At 44.2% G+C, this 19711-nt stretch overlaps 1 protein-coding gene across 2 annotated transcripts in view; it reads right to left on the bottom strand.

Moving 5' to 3' along the window:
- Positions 1–19711, bottom strand: part of PLP1 (proteolipid protein 1) — a 50602-nt gene that overhangs the window by 19452 nt on the left and 11439 nt on the right. The window lies entirely within an intron of this gene.

The raw sequence follows: 19711 nt of genomic DNA, 5'->3' as shown, positions 1-19711 counted from the left end.
GGGATACTGAGACAACTTTCCCAATGGCACCTAGCAAGCAAAGACCAGAGCCATCTCTAGAGAATGCCTGTCTCCAGACTCTTATTGCTTGGAAGTTGCTTGGGAGGTTGTTCTGCTGTGAAAAAATGTGTGAATAGAGAGCCTTTGCCCTGAGCAATAACAGCCGGGGGCTGGGGGGAGGATGGACAGGCTTCGGGCTGCTGTAGCCCAAGTTTTCAACCTTCTACACTTCTCAGGTTAAGTAGGAGGCCGCTATTTGAAACCCAGGGCAGAGGCAAGCTTCCTGAAGTTTTGTAGGATCAGTGGGGTTCCAAATTAGTCAGTAAAAGTCAGTGAGGATTAGAGGATATTAAGGACTTTTTGTTCTATTTCTTAGGTGTGATAATAACGTGGTGATTATGTTTTTAAAAGGGTCATTATCCACTAGATATGAATAGAGAAATATTTATAGGTAAAATGTTATGATACCTGGGATTTTCTCACTCCAGAAAATTTTAGTGTAACAAGGTTAGATGAAATAACATTGGTCAAATATTGCTAATTATTACGAGATGGGTACATGGAGGTTTACTATACTATTTTCTCTACTTTGTGCATAATTGAACAGAAAAGAGAAGCCATCAGAATTATGCTTCAGGCTGATCCAGAAGGAAAAAAAAGGGTGGGCACAGTGGCTCACACATATAATCCCAGGACTTTGGGAGGCCAAGGCTGGTGGATTGCTTGAGTCCCGGAGTTTGAGACCAGCCTGGGAAATACAGTCAGACCCTGTTTCTACAAAAAAAAAAATTAAAAATTAGAGCTGAGCATGGTGGCACATGCCTGTGTCCCCAGCTACTTGGGAGGCTGAAGTGGGAGGATGGCTTGAGCTCAGAAGGTTGAGGTTGCAGTGAGCCATGATCATGCCACTGCATTTCAGCCTGGGCTACAGAGGGAGGCTCTGAAAAGAAAAAAAAAAAAAGAAAAGAAAAGAAAAAGAAAGAGAGAGAGAGACAAGGTGGGAGGGAGGGAGGTAGGGAGGGAAGCAAAAATATATATATTTCCAAGAGAAATCTCTGATGTTTCTATAAGGATCCCTATAGCCTGGTAACAGTGATTGCCTCTGGGGAAGGGAATTGGGGGTGTGGAGTGGGAGGGAGACTTTTCACTCCATGCCCTTTAGTATGGTTGGAATTTGTCATTTTATGCATTTCTGACTTATTCTATTGAAAATCTCATTTGAAAAGTCCTTCAGGCTGGGTTGAGTGACAGAAGTCCACAGGCCCCTCAGGGTCTACTCTCATAATCCACTGACCTCAGGTGGATCATGAGAGTGACGCCGTCGCCATGGCAGGTTAGCTAGCCTCCGCTGTCCTCACGCAAACATCCACTCTGCCTACCCCCTTCTGCCTGTGTCTCTCCGAAACACTGATCTGTTGTGAAATATAGGTTGCCCCTAGCCTGAGGAGAAGACTCCTAGGAACCTCTCTGGAGGCACAGCTGGATGGGGAAGAGGAGTTGCTGCTCTTGCTTTGCTCCCTGTGGGAGTGCAACACATGAGCCCTTGAAAGCCAGAAAGGTCCTCCACTCAAGAGGCAGCCTTCCAGGGGAACAAGCCCCCTCCTTGCCCATCTACTGACCCCACAAAGACTGAGAACTATATCTGTCTCTGAAGGTCCAGGCTCTGGCAGCTGCCCAGGCCTCCTTCTTTCAAAGCCACTGCCCAGAGCAGCCTTTTAGAGATGTGATTCCACCCTCTCCAACATCATCATCATCATGATCATCATCACCATCATATGCTGTCCCTTTCAGGGAAACCAGGCCAAGCCCTTCATCTCTGGTTGCTTGACTGGTTGAAAGGTGTCACTATGGGCTGTGGGTGACACTTCAACCCAAAGCTGGGCTCCTATGGAGCAGATTGTCTAACGTTGAGGCTGGAGTACCTTCCTTGGGAAACTGTTCCAGCAGTCAAGATGAAGAAGAAGGGGAACCTCGGTGCTCCCTGATGAGAGCTGCACATTCCCAAGTAAGCACAGATTATGTTGCTGGAGCTTAGAGCAAACACCCCACACAGAGACCTACCCCGTCCCTGCCTCTTAGCTGAGGCTTGCCATCCCCGCTGCCTCCTCCCCGGTCCTGGTCAAGCCCAGGAGGAGGCCTGGGCAGCTGCTCTCCCCACCGTCATGCACCCAAGTGACAGCCTATATCCTGGCACACGGAGGGAAGAGACTTGCTGCCTCCTCCTGCCTTTAAGTAGGAAGGAGCAGGCTCTTTGGACCTTGGGGAGCCCCCACCCTTCAAATATTCCTTCCTGAGGAACTCTGTTGCTATGGGATTTTCTCTGTGATAGCCCGGAGTTCATGACAGGCACTGGGACCTGGAGCTGACGCTGTCTGCAGGCTCTGCTGAGCTGTCGCCTACCTCCAGCCCCCACAGTAGGGAGGGGTTAATGCATCCTGCATCCTGGCCTGCCCTCCCCTAGGCTGTGCACACCCTGGCACTCAAGAGAAAAATGGTTTCTTTTTTTAAGCACAATTAGTCCAAAAACCATAAAGTCTAAGAAGCGATTCCCCCTAAGGACCCTCCAAAGAGGGTTTTACATGCTCCTTGGGTTATCCTTGAAAATCCTTCAGAATTTCTAAAGCACTGCAATTATTTCCACAGGCTGAATCCAGCAGGTCTTGGAAGGGTTTCAAAGGGTACAGTGGCAGCAGCTCCCTGTAGCCTCTTCTCCTTCCTTACAGCAGAAACCTTCAAAAGAAAAGCAAACTCTCACTGGGATGTCCTCTCCACCCTGGCTCTACTGCTGCTGCCCATCCACAGAAGGTCCATTCAGTTCTTTGCCCAGGAGACCCCTTCCAAGGAGCTGGCTTTAGAGAGAGCCACTAAACCTAAGCTACAAGCCTGAAGAGCCAATAGAGCTCTCCATTATGGGGGGCAGGAGCTGTTCAGCTGTCCTCAAATGTCCTCAAAAGGGACGACGTGGAGGTGGCTAGTGGATACTGACGTGGAGCTGGATCTCCTAGTGAGAGCTGGGTTTGGAGAGAATGGTTATTCCTGGGCTTCCTGGAAGTAACTATCCTCTTCCACTGATAACTTATAACTGAGCAAGAGGGAAGTTGTTAGAATTGCAGCATGAAGAATTTTAGCTAGACATTAAGTGAGCCTTCCAGATGACCAGGGCTCTCTATGAGCAGTGGAATATAGTAGTTAATAAGATAGAGTCTAAAGTCAGGCACAACTGGGCTTGATATCAGCTCCACTAAATACCAGCTCCGTGACTTTGTGCAATGATTTAACTTATCTGAGTCTTCCTTTTTTCATCTTTAAAAAAGGAATAATAGCCGGGCGCGGTGGCTCACGCTTGTAATCCCAGCACTTTGGGATGTTGAGGCGGACGGGTCACCTAAGGTTGGGAGTTCGAGAACAGCCTGACCAACATGGAGAAACCCCGTCTCTACTAAAAATACAAAATTAGCCAGGTGTGATGGCATATGCTTATAATCCCAGCTACTTGGGAGGCTGAGGCAGGAGAATCGCTTGAACCCAGGAGGCAGAGATTGCAGTGAGCTGAGATTGCACCATTGCACTCCAGCCTGGGCAACAAGAGCAAAACTCTGTCTCAAAAAAAAAAAAAAAAAAAAAAGGAATAATAATAGTGGTGACTTCACAGGGTTATTAAAAAGATTACACAAGGCCGAATGTGGTGGCTCACGCCTGTAATCCCAGCACTTTGGGAGGCTGAGGCAGGAGGATCACTCGAGGTCGAGAGTTCAAGATCAGCCTAGTCAACATGGCGAAACCCTGTCTCTACTAAAACTATAAAAATTAGCCAGGCATGGTGGTGCATGCCTGTAATTCCAGCTACTCGGGAGGTTGAGGCACAAGAAGTGCTTGAACCCGGATGGCAAAGGTTACAGTGAGGCGAGATGGTGCCACTGCGCTCCGACAGATCTCAAAAAAAAAAAAAAAAAAAAGATTACACAAGATACTGAACATAAAATTCTTACCATAGTGCCTATGCTCAAGTATAATAACAATAATAATAAATAATCACCAGATGGGGTGACAGAGTATCTCTGCAAATGTTTGATAAGCATTTAAAAAATAGAGGCTGAACTTTAGTGATCTCTAGAACCAACACCTTTCAGATCCAGGATTCCTATACTTCCCCTGAACCTGCCTATCTTTAAAATGGAGCCAAGGATATGTGCTTGGAAGAAATGTTGAGACTCTTTGAGACACACCTAGCAGTTTCTTTGTGTATTTGTTGTCTTCTAACATCTCCACCAGCTCCTCTGGGTATGTCTATCACTAGGGTGACCAATCACCAATCATCCCGGTTTGCCAGGAACGAAGAGATCCCAAGATGTGGGACTTTCAGTACTAAAAATGGGTACGGCCTGGGAAAACCAAAACAAGTTGGTCAGCCTACACCAGCACTGGAACACTGCCTTAAGCATTGTGCTTGAAGCAGTTGCCTCAAGGGCTGCCAACAACAAAAGCAGGTGTTAGGTTCCCCTTGCTGAAGTCACTAAATGGGAAATCCCCAAAGCCCCCCATTCCTCTGCTCTTTGAAATATCACGCCCAGGCAAGTAGGGTTGTCAGATAAAATACATGATGCTCAACTCAATTAAATTTGACTTTCAGATAAACAATGAATAATCATTTAAGTATATCCGAAATACTGGATGGGTCATACTTATACTGAGAAATTGCTCATTGTTTGTCTGAAAGTCTAATTTAACTGAATGCCTTGTATTTTTATTAGTGAATCCGGCAGCCCTACAGGCAAGGGGCAGTCTGCTGTGGCAAGACAAGCTGGCTTTTGGGGTGTGAGCCACGAGAATGGCTAGGGAAATCTCACACAGGAAATCACGTTCCCTATGGACACACCTTCTTCTCTGCATCTCAGCCCTCAGTCTCTTCATCTTGTGGGCCTGCCCTGGGCACCCCAGTCATGCTTTGCTCTGGGGAGGATCATTTGGGTCAAGGCAAGATGAAATGGGTCCTGAAGCAGGATACATAATCCATAATGGTTAGGAGTTTAGGCTTTGTAGGTAGCCAAATTGGGTTCATATCCCCCCTCAGCCTGGGACATAGCACAGTAAATGGCAATTCCCTGTTAATACTTAGAGGCCACCAGGCACAGTGGCTCACACCTGTAATCCCAACACTTTGGGAAGCCTAAGGGAGGAGGATCTCTTGAGGCCAGGAGTTCAAGACCAACCTGGGCAACATAGTAAGACCCCCGTCTCTACAAAAAATTTAAAGATTAGCTGGGCGTCGTGGGGCATGCCTGTAGTCCCAGCTACTCAGAAGCTGATGTGGGAGGATCACTTGAGCCCGAGAGGTCAAGGTTGCAGTGAGCCCTCATTGTGCCACTGCACTCCAGCCTGGGCAAAAAAGTGAGACCCTCTCTCAAAAAAAAAAAATTACTTAGTTGCAGACCTTTGTCTTTTCTTTTCTCTTCTTATCCTGTATCTAGCACTTTGCCAGACATCGAGGGGAATACAGAGAAATGGGATGGTTTCCGGATGCAACCCTTGTTCTGAGAGAGCTTACAGCCTCCTCTGGAAGGAATATTACAGACGTTAACAAAATGAAAATTCAGACACAACTAACATTGAGCACCTACGCTGTGCTTGCCCTGCCCTAAGTGCACAAGTAAGCCAAATGTCAGCAGAGTGTCATCCTGTCCATTCCAGTTCAAATATAAGTGGTTCAAGTTCCATCTTACCCCTTACCAGGGAAGTCCAGTGTCTTCCTCAAGATTTCTGAGAATTCTGAAAGGGCTCAGAATTCCATGTGGTTCTGAATTTGGGCTCCTAAGGAACTTCTGGTTTCAGTTCGTCTTTTATGGCCACTACCTTCCGATTTCTTTTTCTTTTCTTTCTTTTTTTTTTTGGAATCGAAGTCTCTCTCTGTCACCCAGGCTGGAGTGCAGTGGTGCGATCTCGACTCACTGCAACCTCCACCTCCCGGGTTTAAGTGATTCTCGTGCCTCTGCCTCCTGAATAGCTGGGACCACGGGCGCGCCCATCACGCCTGGCTAATTTTTTTTTCTTTAATTTTACATTTTATTCATTCATTCATTTATTCATTCATACATTCACTCTTTCTTCCACCAAACAGATGCACTTGAACCCTGCCTAAAGAATTTGTGTGAACCATATGTGAAAGACTCTGATATCAACATTCTCTATTGACTAGTATTTCTCCATAAACAGAATAATGAGAATTAGCATTCAAAACTGTCTTAGGGGCCTTCTAGAATTCTGAAGTGCCTTCTGATATATGAAAGATTAAACTATACTCAATCAATATTTAATGTGATATATGAAAGCACGACGTGCAATATGACATGAGGGATGCAAGGATATCTAAAGCAATAAAAAGCAGAGGAAGAAGCTGGGTTCACAAGAGTAGAGAAGTAACTAAGTTAGAAATAAGAGTGAGGTGAGTTGTCCTGGTAGTGAGTTATCTGGGTGTTCAGAGAGAGCTAAGCTAGCCAGGGAACACGTCATAGAGGAAGTGAGACTTAAGCAAGATCTTGAGGAGTGATAGAATTTATCTAACCGAATAAGGAAGAGGGGAATTTTAGATGCAGGGGTTGATGCAAAGCACCTATGGCATGGGGGGAGTGAACAGATGAGATTGCAGTAACAATTTGCATAGAAGAATGGACATTTGCATAGAGAAATAGAGAATTGGAGTAAACAGGATATAAATTGCAGAGGTCCTTTAATCTTTTTGAATGCTATTTGATTGGCAATTGGAAGCAATTGAAGATTTTGGAGCAGGTAAATAACAATAAAAATTATCATTTTGGAGATTAATGTTGTATTAAGTGAAAAAATAAGCACAGTGTTGGCCATTGAAAGTAATTTGTAGTCGCGGTCTTGGCCATTATGACCATTATGGCTTACTTTTGCACCAGTTTAATAGTTGTGTGTGTCTTTGCTGAGAAGAAAAGTGAATGAGCCAGTATCAGATAGAGGATGCAGTTCAGAGGTTCATATAATGGACTCCACCCAGTGTGATTAGGGCATGAACTGGGGTCATGGTAGTGTGAAGAAAGGAAAAGAAAAGATGCGCAAGGAGAGTAGAAAAGGAAGAGTGCCAAAAAATTTTACAAAGTAAGGATGAATGAGTTAAGGGAATGAAGCAGAAAAAGAAACTCTACGTGGCTGCAAGAGTGATGGTACCATTGATGGAAATAAGACAGTATAGAGACAGTATTAGTCATAATTTATATTATCATATTCACGACTTGGAAATTTCGCATTTCATACATATGGTTTATATGGTAGCTCTACATTTATTACACTGTTTGATTAACTAGACACTCCATTCCTTAATAATGCCAGATGTCAAAGAGCTTACTAGATGCAGAGACTACTCACACAAATATCAGCAAGAGAGAGAGGGATGCTTACTCTGCAGATAAACCAGTTAGCTCTTTGTTACTTTGTAGAACACCATTCTGGAACTATAATATTGGTAAATAAGAAGTTTACTTGTGCCTGGTTCAGTTGCTGGACCTCTGGGGAGGAAAGTACAATGGCTGAGAGAAATGAGCTTGAGTATCATCCAGCCTCTGAAGACTTTTAGACACCCGGCTAATTTTTGTATTTTTAGTAGAGACAGGGTTTCACCATGTTGGCCAGGCTGGTCTTGAACTCCTTATTTCAAGTGATCTGCCCTCCTCAGCCTCCCAAAGTGCTGGGATTACAGGCTTCAGCCACCGCGCCTGGCCTTCTTTCCTGATTTCTATTAAAAAAAAAAAAAAAAACAGGCTGGATGTGGTGGCTCACGCCTGTAATCTCAGCACTTCAGGAGGCCAAGGCAGGAGGATCTCTTGAGTCTAGGAGTTCGAGATCATCCTGGGCAACACAGTGAGGCCCCGGTCTCTACAAAAAATGAAAAATTAGCTGGGCACAGTGGCGTGCACCTCTGGTCCCAGCTACTTGGGAGGCTAAGGCAGGAGGATTGCTTGAGCCCAGGAGTTCAAGGTTACAGTGAGCTATGATCGCACTCCAGCCTGAGGAACAGAGTAAGATGCTCATCTCTAAAATAGATAAATAAATTTTTAAAAGACCTTAGACCTAAATTAACTGTAAATAATCTTTGGATGTCAGGACACTTTCAAAGAGAAAAGAAAAAAAAACCAGATACATAGGTTTTTTTGTTTTTTTTTTAAATGACTATCAACTAACAAAACATACAAAAGCCTCCGGATAATATTTTGTATACATTTTGCCTCCTAAAGCTGTAAAATTATATTAACTAATTGTGGAGGGAAAAAAGCCAAATAATTTTTACTTTTCTGTTCTCTAGTTTTCTCTTGTGTCTGAAAAAAGTTGGTTAATTAAAAAAAAAAAAATATATCTATAGTAGGTATAACAACTACAAAGAAATAGAAATATGTAAGATAATGATTATTATTTTTATTCACCTTATTAAGAAAGTTGTTATAGTTTATTTACATGATTAGTATGATATATATTATTTTATTTAACATACTGATAAGGTAATTCTGTTTAAAGCTAGTTACAAGCTTTAGATGATAACCTCTTTTTATATTTATATATCTACATATGCATAAAGGCATACATATAAAGTATATTAATAAATCTTTTACAAACTATTATATTAATAATGTGCCAAAAGAGTAAAATTAGAACTTGAGACTTTTTGTGAAATTGTTACCAAACTGAACTTAAGTCCACCTGCCCTGTGCAGTAAGTCCAAACACTGACATTGAGATTGCATGGAAAGAGAGGCCTTTATTACAGGGTGCCAAGCAAGGAGAATCGGGAAGCTAATGCTTAAAACCAGAACTCCAGGATAGCTTACAGGTAAGGATTTTTAAAGGTGGGTCGCAGAGGTTACAGGCAAAAGTCATAAATCAATCCATGAAGGATACATATTGGTCTGACCTTAAAACACAAGACATCTCGAAGCAGGGGCCCACAGATCGATTCAAAGATTTTCTGATTTGCAATTGGTCAAGGAGATGAAGCCTTGTCTAAAAATGTGGTGTCGGCCGGGCGCGGTGGCTCACGCCTGTAATCCCAGCACTTTGGGAGGCAGAGGCGGGCGGATCACGAGGTCAGGAGATCGAGACCATCCTGGCTAACACGGTGAAACCCCATCTCTACTAAAAATACAAAAAATTAGCCGGGCGTGGTGATGGGCGCCTGTAGTCCCAGCTACTCGGGAGGCTGAGGCAAGAGAATGGCGTGAACCCGGGAGGCGGAGCTTGCAGTGAGCGGAGATCGCACCACTGCACTCCGGCCTGGGCAAAAGAACGAGACTCCATCTCAAAAAAAAAAAAAAAAAAAAAAAAATGTGGTGTCAGCCAGCCTGGGCAACATAGTGAGACTACCTCTACAAAAAAATTTTTAAAATTAGCTGGGCATGGTGGCGCATGCCTGTCTTCCCAGCCACTCGGGAGGCTGAGGTGGGAGGATCACTTGAGCCTTGGAAGTGGAGGCTACAGTGAGCCATGATCGTGCCACAGCACCCCAGCCTGGGCCACAGAGTGAAACCTTGTTTTAAAAAAATGGGGGTGGAGGGAATCAGCAGAAAAGAATATTAGCTCTGGCTTTTGGGTGTGACCTCCTCCAGGCCCCTCAGGAAGAAATGTAAAACAACAACAGCAGAATTTAGTTCTCAGTTCCTCCCTATCTGAGGTCTGCGTGTCAGTGGATCCGTTTGGTGGGGGTCCAAGTTTCTGAAAAACTGAGGGACATACGTTAAGATGTTATCTTTAGTTTCTATAGGGGAATCAAACATCCTGTGATTCCAACTTCCTTGGCTATTGTTTTAAGCTACTATTATATTACCTTCCTGTTTATTAAGTTGCTTATTTACTAGCTAAGTGCCTCGAATTTCCCTCAAAGGAACCCAAGACTTTTGTTTATTTCCATGCTTGGGGGCCTGCAGGCCCCTAAGAGGGATCCCTGCTCCATCTCAGAATGACTGAATTATTTCATGCCGAGGCTAGTAGAGGTTTCTTTTTGTCACCAAATTATTGTTAATTCTCAGAGTTTTGCAAAATATTCTAAAGATATTTATTTATAAGAGTCTTTATTTTTAAACAAAAAGCTAATTTTCCAATAGCCATTGCTTATTGCTTAGTGATTTTACAATATTGACTACAAATATTTCTTACTTTAGATGTTTATGACTTATACCTTGTCCTTTCTAACAACTATTAATTTTGCCTTTCCTAAATGCAGAATAATACAACTATTAAGGTGTCTTTTATGGCTAAACTATATTTGGGTTTCCTAAAATAGCCATGAAATGACACAAAAATTTGCCCTTTCACCCTATTAAAGAAAGGGCAATAAGAATAATTAGGCTTCTGTAAATTTTTCCAACTTTTAATTAAGTCAAACTGTTATGAAAATTTTGTCTATCAAATTTAGTATAAAATAACCTGACAAATTAAAAATAGAATTTATCTTCTGGAGATAAGTGAAAGATGGAAATATAAATATCTTTCAATGATTAAATACTTTTCAAGTTAAAAAAAAAATCATATTTAAGCACAACAACTGATATAATACCTGTCTACCAAAAGATTTCTTCCAAGATTTCAGATTCACAAGCCCCTTTCCCTTGTTTTGTTCATAAAGTTTCTGGGTAGGTGCTAAGAGTACTAACTTACTCTCATGAGAATGGTCAGAGGTATATTGCTTATTTCAGGCTTTCATTAGATCCAGTAGCTCAGGCATAGCTATTTTGTCTAAAAGCTGTAACAGTAATAGCAAAACATGTAAAAACTTTAGCTTAGTTCTAGAGCTCCACTAAATGTAATGGTTACCCATGCTGTGCAAACTCTTCTATTGACAAAAACTGCTCAACGCTTTTTAGCACGTTGCCTAACCTCCTAGGAAATATTATTGTTTTCCCCTTCACACTGTCTGTTGCTGTGACACTCTAAACTCAGCCATGCTTCTTCATTGACTTGAAGAAAAAACAACCTACATTGCTTATTTCTGTTAGAGAATTCCCCATACCCTACACAGACCTTCAGAGACACCAGCCTGCTTTGCAAGAACTGTTTACTAAAAAAACCTGTCAACTTTGAGGAATACAAAATGGGCTCACTCTTCTTGTCATAAAGGCTAATAATACTTTTGCTACCAATATAGTCTGCGTCCTACTAGGGTACTACTTCATATGTGGACATCAGGTGTCAAGGTCACACCCTAACTTAGGCTGCAGGTTTAGCATAGTTTTTAGACCTTCAGGTATTTAAAATTACCACTCCTTCAGAGGTTGATGTTTCTCTAAAAATAATTTTTCAAATTATTCCAAAATTGCCCAATTACCTCCAAAATGAGGCACACAAAGGCTACTTTGGAGAACACCTAGATTGCCTCTTCATGCATACTATGCGAGCAACGATTCCCACATTAGAAATAATACAACTGCAAAAGTGGTTCAAAATGTGTTTCTGACCCTAGCAAAAGTCCTAAATAACATAACTTTTAATCCCAAAGCCTAATAAACTATTCTAAATTTAGTAGCTAGGATTGTTATGGACAACCACATTACCCTTGATTTCCTCTTAACTAGCCAAGGGGAATTTTATGCTATAGCAAATACTTCTTGCTGCACCTATATACTACGAGGTAAGTAGAACAGCTGAAAAATAAAGCCGTCTGTTTCCTGGACTAATAATCATTTTTTTTATAATTGTTAGTAGTACAGTTAGCTCATGTGTCCTGCCAAAGTTTCAAGTGCTACTGCACAAACATTGTCTTATTAGAGTAGGCAACAACTCATCCTGCAACATAATGAGCAGAACAGACTTATTCTAGTACTACTACAAATTACAACCTCTTTTTTTTTCCCCCAAGACAGGGTCTCACTCTGTCACCTAGGCTGGAGTGCAGTGGCGTGATCTCAGCTCACTGCAACCTCTGCCTACGGGGCCCATGTGATCCTCCCACCCCAGCCTCCCAAGTGGCTGAGACTACAGGCACAAGCCACCACGCTCGGCTAATTTTTTGTATTTTTGTAGAGATGAGTTTTCGTCATGTTGCCCAGGCTGGTCTCAAACTCCTGAGCTCAAGCAATCTGCCCGCCTCGGCCTTCCAAAATGCTGGGATTACAGGCGTGAGTCACCATGCAAGGCCCAGATTACATTCTCTAAACAACCTCCTGATCAGCAAAATCTTGGCAATGGTGAAAACCTGTATATCATTGATTAATTATCTGCAGCTTGACTTTGTCGGCCCTTGGCTATAAGGGAGGCACTAAGAAAGAAACAAGCAGCCCCTGTCAGCTAGGACCTGGCCTGGCCCTATCAGCTGGGACTTACTGTTCTACTGCTAAACAATTTCACAGAATATCAACATCAGACAAGGCCACTCCGTGACCATGATGGATCAAGACATAACAACACCACTGTGTAATCAGATCTGAACACAGATAAAACGTAAACAGTGTTTAAACCATAAACGTGATCAAACTTCCCTCTATTCTGGGGAATATGAATGGCTGCTTCTTCTTTAATTACATCTTTATCTTTGCTCTAATCATCCCTCCTTATAGATAACACTTATTGAAATACCCAATTATAGAACTACCCTGCTTCCTGACAGCATCCAATCAAGAGGAAAGCCCCACTTCCTTAGACCCTCTCCAAAATCACTTAAATCCAAATCCTATAAGTCATTCCTAACACTGTCTTACTGAGGTTCCCCGATTCCTCATAGTGTGCACTCTCCCTTACTGCAATTTATTATGTCACTTTTATCCCACAAGAAAGAAATGATGGTCACCCCCATTTTACAGATAATAAAAGTGAGGCTCAGAATTTAACATTCCCAAGACTGATCAGCTAGTCAGGTGAGAAACCATACAAGAACTAGGACTTGCTTTTTGCAGTGTGCCACACTGCCCTTAAAAGAGTGCTTAAAGGGGGATTCTATTACATTCCTGGCTATTCCTCTAAAGAAAATTTCATTTTCCAACAGTCTGCATCTTACTATTAGTTGACATATTGGCATATCATCCCTTCCATGATTATCCTTGGCCACTTTGCTCTCATTTACCTGGCACACTATAGTTGCTCATTTAACTCTGTGTGTCTGTGTGTGTGTGTGTGTGTGTGTGTGTGTGTGTGTAGCTGTGCCTGGTTACTAGAATCACCCCGACCATATCTGCACAGAACAAAAACAGGCAGAATCTTTTTCTTCAGGTCCCTTCCAGGCTGGCCCTAACAGAGCTGAGAACTTGGCAGGCTATGGTGAGGCTGCTGCTAGCTCAGCACAGGAGTTTGAAGGGAGCGTGAAGAAAGGGGCCCAAGCTGCCTCTGCAGAGCTTCTGACTGTTTAGTGCTGACAGTGGAAAATCACCATCAGTCACCCAGCAAAGATGGAGTGGATTCTTACTGCCATCAGCCTCCTGCCCACCATGTGCTGGACACAAGAGGAGCAGGAAGGGGTTCAGAAGGGGTATAACATATGGCTTCTACTCTGGGAAGCTTACCTCAGCCTCCCCTACTGAGACTGTCTCCTGCCTTCTCTTGTTTCCTTCTCATGTGGGACCAAGTGTTGAGATGCTAAAAGAAATACTCTTGGGGGCAGAGGGTAGATATGCTGGCTGATGTGGGCATGAAGCACAGGCGTAAGAGACCTTAGATGAAAACTGTAAGCATTCGGGTCGGGGGCAGTTGCTCACTCCTGTAATCCCAGCACTTTGGGAGGCTGAGGCGGGTGGATCACGAGGTCAGGAGTTTGAGACCATCCTGGCCAACATGGTGAAACCCCGTCTCTACTAAAAATACAAAAATTAGCCGGGCGTGGTGGCGGGCGCCTGTAATCCCAGCTACTTAGGAGGCTGAGGCAGAGAATTGCTTGAACCTAGGAGGCAGACTTTGCAGTGAGCTGGGATCGCACCACTGCACTCCAGCCTGGGCGACAGAGCAAGACTCCGTCTCAAAAAAAAAAAAATATATATATATATATACATATATATATACACACACATATATATATATACATATATATGTATATATATATACACATATATATATATATACATATATATATGTATATATATATAAGCATTCATTGACCTAGGCATGTCACCTCTAGGATAAAGACCAGACAAGAAGGTCTCCAGGGCTGGGGAGGTGAGAGAAAGGGGGGGAGGTGAGAGAAAGGGAAGGAGGAGAGGAACAAAGTAGGGAAGGAGGAGGGCAACAAAGTTTTAGGCATTTTATGCAGCAGGGGCTTAGGGACAGCTATCTGAAATGTGTCTTAGGGGAACAAGGGAGTGTGCCTGGGGGCTGCATTTGTTTAAGGCTACTTTATTTGAATTATGCATTCATTTGGGGTGGCTTGCTGAGCAGTTGGTAGCTTGTATCAGTAAAAGTAGAGCTAAAGCTGCTCTCAGCCCCTGCCTTAAGGTGTTGTGAAAGGAAAATAAATCTCAGGACCCCAAAGTCACTAAGCCCGGGGAAGAGTCAAGCTGGGAACTACGTCAAGCAAACCTGCCTCCCATTTTATTCCGAAGTAAGATAGCTACACAGATAAAAAGCTACATACCTCCCTCATAATTTGTCACAAGGAAATTTCTTGTGGGATTCAAGATCTTTACCCTAAAAGAGCTCTGTTTAATTTCACCCTGGCAATGTAAACTGATAGCTTATCTTCATAGGTACCAGAAAACAGACAGAACTCAAAGTTATAGCTCCGCTCACCTGAGACAAATGCATATCTGATCATGTCCTCTGCCTTATTGTTTATGTAAAAATGCAGATTCACAAAGCCAGACTAAGGCATACGTGATTATTCCTCTATCCACCTCTCACATGTAAATTGTGTATTCAGTGAAAGACTAATCAGAGACTCAAAAGAATGCAACCATTTTTCTTTTATCTACCTATGACCTAGAAGCCCCCTTCTTTGAGTTCGAGTAGCCCGGCCTTTCTGGACTTAACCAATGTACATCTTACGTATATTGATTGATATCTCATGTCTCCCTAAAATGTAGTATAAAACCAAGCTGTGCCCCAACCACCTTGAAAACATGTTGTCAGAACTCCTAAGGCTGTGTCACAGGCACGAACTTAACCTTGGCAAAATAAACTTTCTAAATTTATTGAGATCTCTCTCAGATACTTTTGGTTCACAGTGTCATGAGAGTGACTCCTTCCCTGGGCCAGGCAGGAAACCGAGGAAGCTAGTGAGATGGGACCAAGGAGGAGGGTCTGGAGTTTTGAGAAGGGGCTGCCAGGTTCCAAACTGTGTCAGATTCAGTGCCTTTTTCCTGAGAATCAGCTGAGTCAGTGGCTGCTATGGGCTGTCCGAGATTGTACTCAGAACCTTCCCTCAAGGGCACTGTGGCTGGTGGGGTAGAGATGTGTGCTGGACAGAGCCCACATGTAGGAGCTATAAGCACAAGACATCCTCTCCCCACAAGGCCCTAGCCTAGTGTTAGGCCTCTGAGCCCAAGCCTGCACATATACGTCCAGATGGCCTGAAGAAAGTGAAGAATCACAAAAGAAGTGAAAATGGCTGGTTCCTCCCTTAACTGGTGACATTACCTTGTGAACTTCCTTCTCCTGGCTCATCCTGGCTCAAAAGCTCCCCCACTGAGCACCTTGTGACCCCCATCCCAGCCAGCCAGAGAACAACCCCCTTTGACTGTAATTTTCCACTACCTACCCAAATCCTATAAAACAGCCCCACCCCTGTCTCCCTTCTCTGACTCTGTTTTCGGACACAGCCCGCCAGCAGCCAGGTGATTAGAAAGCTTTATTGCTCACACAAAGCCTGTTTGGTGGTCTCTTCACACAGACGCATCTGAAATTTGGTGCCATGACTCGAATCGGGGGACCTCCCTTGGAAGATCAATCCCCTGTCCTCCTGCTCTTTACTCCATGAGAAAGATCCACCTACAACCTCTGGTCCTCAGGCCAACCAGCCCAAGGAACATCTCACCAATTTTAAATCCGGTAAGCAGCCTCTCTTTACTCTCTTCTCCAACCTCTCTCACTATCCCTCAACCTCTTTCTCCTTTCAATCTTGGTGCCACACTTCAATTTCTCCCTTCTCTTAATTTCAGTTTCTTTCCTTTTCTGGTAGAGACAGAGGAGATGCGTTTTATCCGTGAACCCAAAACTCTGGCTCCAGTCACGGACTCGGAAAGAAAGTCTTCCCTTGGTGTTTAATTACTGTGGGGATGCCTGCTTGATTATTCACCCACATTTCAGAGGTGTCTGATCACCATGGGGACACCTGCCTTGATCCTTCACCCTTAGTGGCAAGCACCACTTTTTGGGGGTCAAGCACCCCCCACCCTTTGTCTCTGTGTCTCTACCCTCTCTTTTCTCTCTACTTTCCTGGGGGGCAAGCACCCCCCACCCCTTCTCCACTTTCCTGGGGGGCAAGCACCCCCCACTCCTTCTCTCCATGTCTCTACCCTCTCTTTTCTCTGGACTTGCCTCCTTCACTATAGGCAGGCTTCCACCCTCCATTCCTCCTTCTTCTCCCTTAGCCTGTGTTCTCAAGAACTTAAAACCTCTTCAACTCACACCTGACCTAAAACCTAAATGCCTTATTTTCTTCTGCAATGCTGCTTAACCCCAATACAAACTCGACAGTGGTTCCAAATAGCAAGAAAACTGCACTTTCGATTTTTCCATCCTACAAGATCTAGATAATTCTTGTCATAAAATAGGCAAATGGTCTGAGGTGCCTGACGTCCAGGCATTCTTTTACACATTGGATCCTCCCTAGTCTCTGTTCCCAATGCAGCTCCTCCCAAATCTTCCTTCTTTCCCTCCTGCCTGTCCCCTCAGTCCCAACCCCAAGTGTTGCTGAGTCTTTCCAATCTTCCTTTTTTATGGACCCATCTGACCTCTGCCCTCCTCCCCAGGCTGCTCCTCACCAGGCCAAGCCAGGTCCCAATTCTTCCTCAGCTCCGCTCCCCCACTCTATAATCTTTGGATCACCTCCCCTCCTCACACCCAGTCCAGCTTACAGTTTCGTTACGTGCCCTCCCCCACCATCCCAGCAATTTCCTCTTAAAATGGTAGCTGGAACTACAGGCATAGTCAAGGTTAATACTCCTTTTTCTTTATCCAACCTCTCCAAAATCAGTTAGCGTTTAGGCTCTTTTTCATCAAATATAAAAACCCAGCCCAGTTCATGGCTCGTCTGGCAGCAACCCTGAAACGCTTTACAGCCCTAGACCCTAAAAGGTCAAGGGCCGTCTTATTCTCAATATACGTTTTATTACCCAATCCACTCCCAACATTAAATAAAACTCCAAAAATTAAATTCCAGCCCTCAAACCCCACAACAGGACTTAATTAACCTCACCTTCAAGGTGTACAATAATAGAGTAGAGGCAGCCAAGTAGCAACATATTTCTGAGTTGCAATTCCTTGCCTCCACTGTGGGAGAAACCCCAGCCACATCTCCAGCACACAGGAACTTCCAAACACATAAACCGCAGTGGCCAGGCATTCCTCCAGGACCACCTCCACCAGGAACTTGCTTCAAGTGCTGGAAATCTGGCCACTGGGCCAAGGAATGCCCACAGCCCAGGATTCCTCCCAAGCTGTGTCCCATCTGTGCAGGTACCCACTGGAAATTGGACTCTCCAACTCACCCGGCAGCCACTCCCAGAGCCACTGGAACTCTGGCCCAACGCTGTCTGACTGACTCCTTCCCAGATCATCTCAGCTTAGCGGCTGAAGATTGATGCTGCCCAATCGCCTCAGAAGCTTCCTGGACCATCACATACGCTTTGGGTAACTCTTACAGTGGAAGGTAAGCCTGTCCCCTTCTTAATCAATACGGAGGCTACCCACTCCACATTACCTTCTTTTCAAGGGCCTATTTCCCTTGCCCCATGACTGTTATGGTTATTGATGGCCAGGCTTCCAAACCTCTTAAAACTCCCCAAATCTGGTGCCAACTTGGACAATATTCTTTTATGCACTCCTTTTTAGTTATCCCCGCCTGCCCAGTTCCCTTATTAGGCTGAGACATTTTAACTAAATTATCTGCTTCCCTGACTATTCCTACGCTACAGCCACACCTCATTGCCACCCTTTTCCCCAGTTCAAAGCCTCCTTCACATCCTCCCCTTGTATCTCACCACCTTAATCCACAAGTATAGGACACCTCTACTCCATCCTTGGCGACCGATCATGCACCCCTTATCATTCCATTAAAACCTAATCACCCTTACCCAACTCAATGCCAACATCCCATCCCACAGCAGCCTTTAAAAGGAGTAAAGCCTGTTATCACTTGCCTGTTACAGTGTGGCCTTTTAAAGCCTATAAACTCCCCTTACAATCCCCCCATTTTACCTGTCCAAAAACCAGACAAGTCTTACAGGTTAGTTCAGGATCTGCACCTTATCAACCAAATTATCTTGCCTATCCACCCCATGGTGCTAAACCCATATACTCTCCTATCCTCAATACCTCCCTCCACAACCCCTCCACAACCCATTATTCTGTTCTGTGTGGCAAACATGCTTTCTTTACTATTCCTTTGCACCCTTCATCCCAGCCTCTCTTCGCTTTCACTTGGACTGACCCTGACACCCATCAGGCTCAGCAAATTACCTGGGCTGTACTGCCACAGGGCTTTACAGACAGCCCCCATTACTTCAGTCAAGCCTGAATTTCTTAATCTGTTACCTATCTCGGCATAATTCTTCATAAAAACACAGGTGCTCTCCCTGCCGATCCTGTCCAACTGATCTCTCAAACCCCAACCCCTTCTACAAAACAACAACTCCTTTCCTTCCTGGGCATGGTTGGATACTTTTACCTTTGGATACCTGCTTTTGCCATCCTAACAAAACCATTATGTAAACTCACAAAAGAAAACCTAGCTGATGCCATAGATACTAAATCCTTTTCCCACTCCTCTTTCCGTTCCTTGAAGACAGCATTAGAGAATGCTTCCCCACCAACTCTCCCTGACTCATCCCAACCCTTTTTTCATTACACACAGCCGAAGTGCAGGGCTGTGTGGTCGAAATTCTTACACAAGGACCGGGACCGCGCCCTGTGGCCTTTTTATCCAAACAACTTGAGCTTACTGTTTTAGCCTAGCCCTCATGTCCGCATGCGGCAGCTGCCTCTGTTTTAATACTTTTAGAGGCCCTCAAAATCACAAACTGTGCTCAACTCACTCTCTACAGTTCTCATAACTTCCAAAATCTATTTTCTTCCTCACACCAGATGCATATACTTTCTGCCCCCCTCCACTACCTCTCAGCAAGCCGAACCCATTGCTTTAACTAGAGCCCTCACTCTTGCAAAAGGACTACACATCAATATTTATACTGACTCTAAATATGCCTTCTATATTCTGCACCACCATGCTGTTATAAGGGCAGAAAGAGGTTTCCTCACTACGCAAGGGTCCTCCATCATTAATTCCTCTTTAATAAAAACTCTTCTCAAGGCTGCTTTACTTCCAAAGGAAGCTGGAGTCATTCACTGCAAGGGCCGTCAAAAGGCGTCAGATCCCATCGCTCAGGGCAACGCTTATGCTGATAAGGTAGCTAAAAAAGCAGCTAGAGTACAACTTCTGTCCCTCATGGCCAGTTTTTCTCCTTCTCATCGGTCACTCCCACCTACTCCCCTACTGAAACTTCCACCTATCAATCTCTTCCCACACAAGGCAAATGGTTCTTGAACCAAGGAAAATATCTCCTTCCTGGTGG

Source organism: Gorilla gorilla, chromosome X (genome assembly GCF_029281585.2).
Source record: "Gorilla gorilla gorilla isolate KB3781 chromosome X, NHGRI_mGorGor1-v2.1_pri, whole genome shotgun sequence".
Classification (NCBI taxonomy): domain Eukaryota; kingdom Metazoa; phylum Chordata; class Mammalia; order Primates; family Hominidae; genus Gorilla; species Gorilla gorilla.
This window is presented reverse-complemented; position numbering and strand designations above follow the sequence as displayed.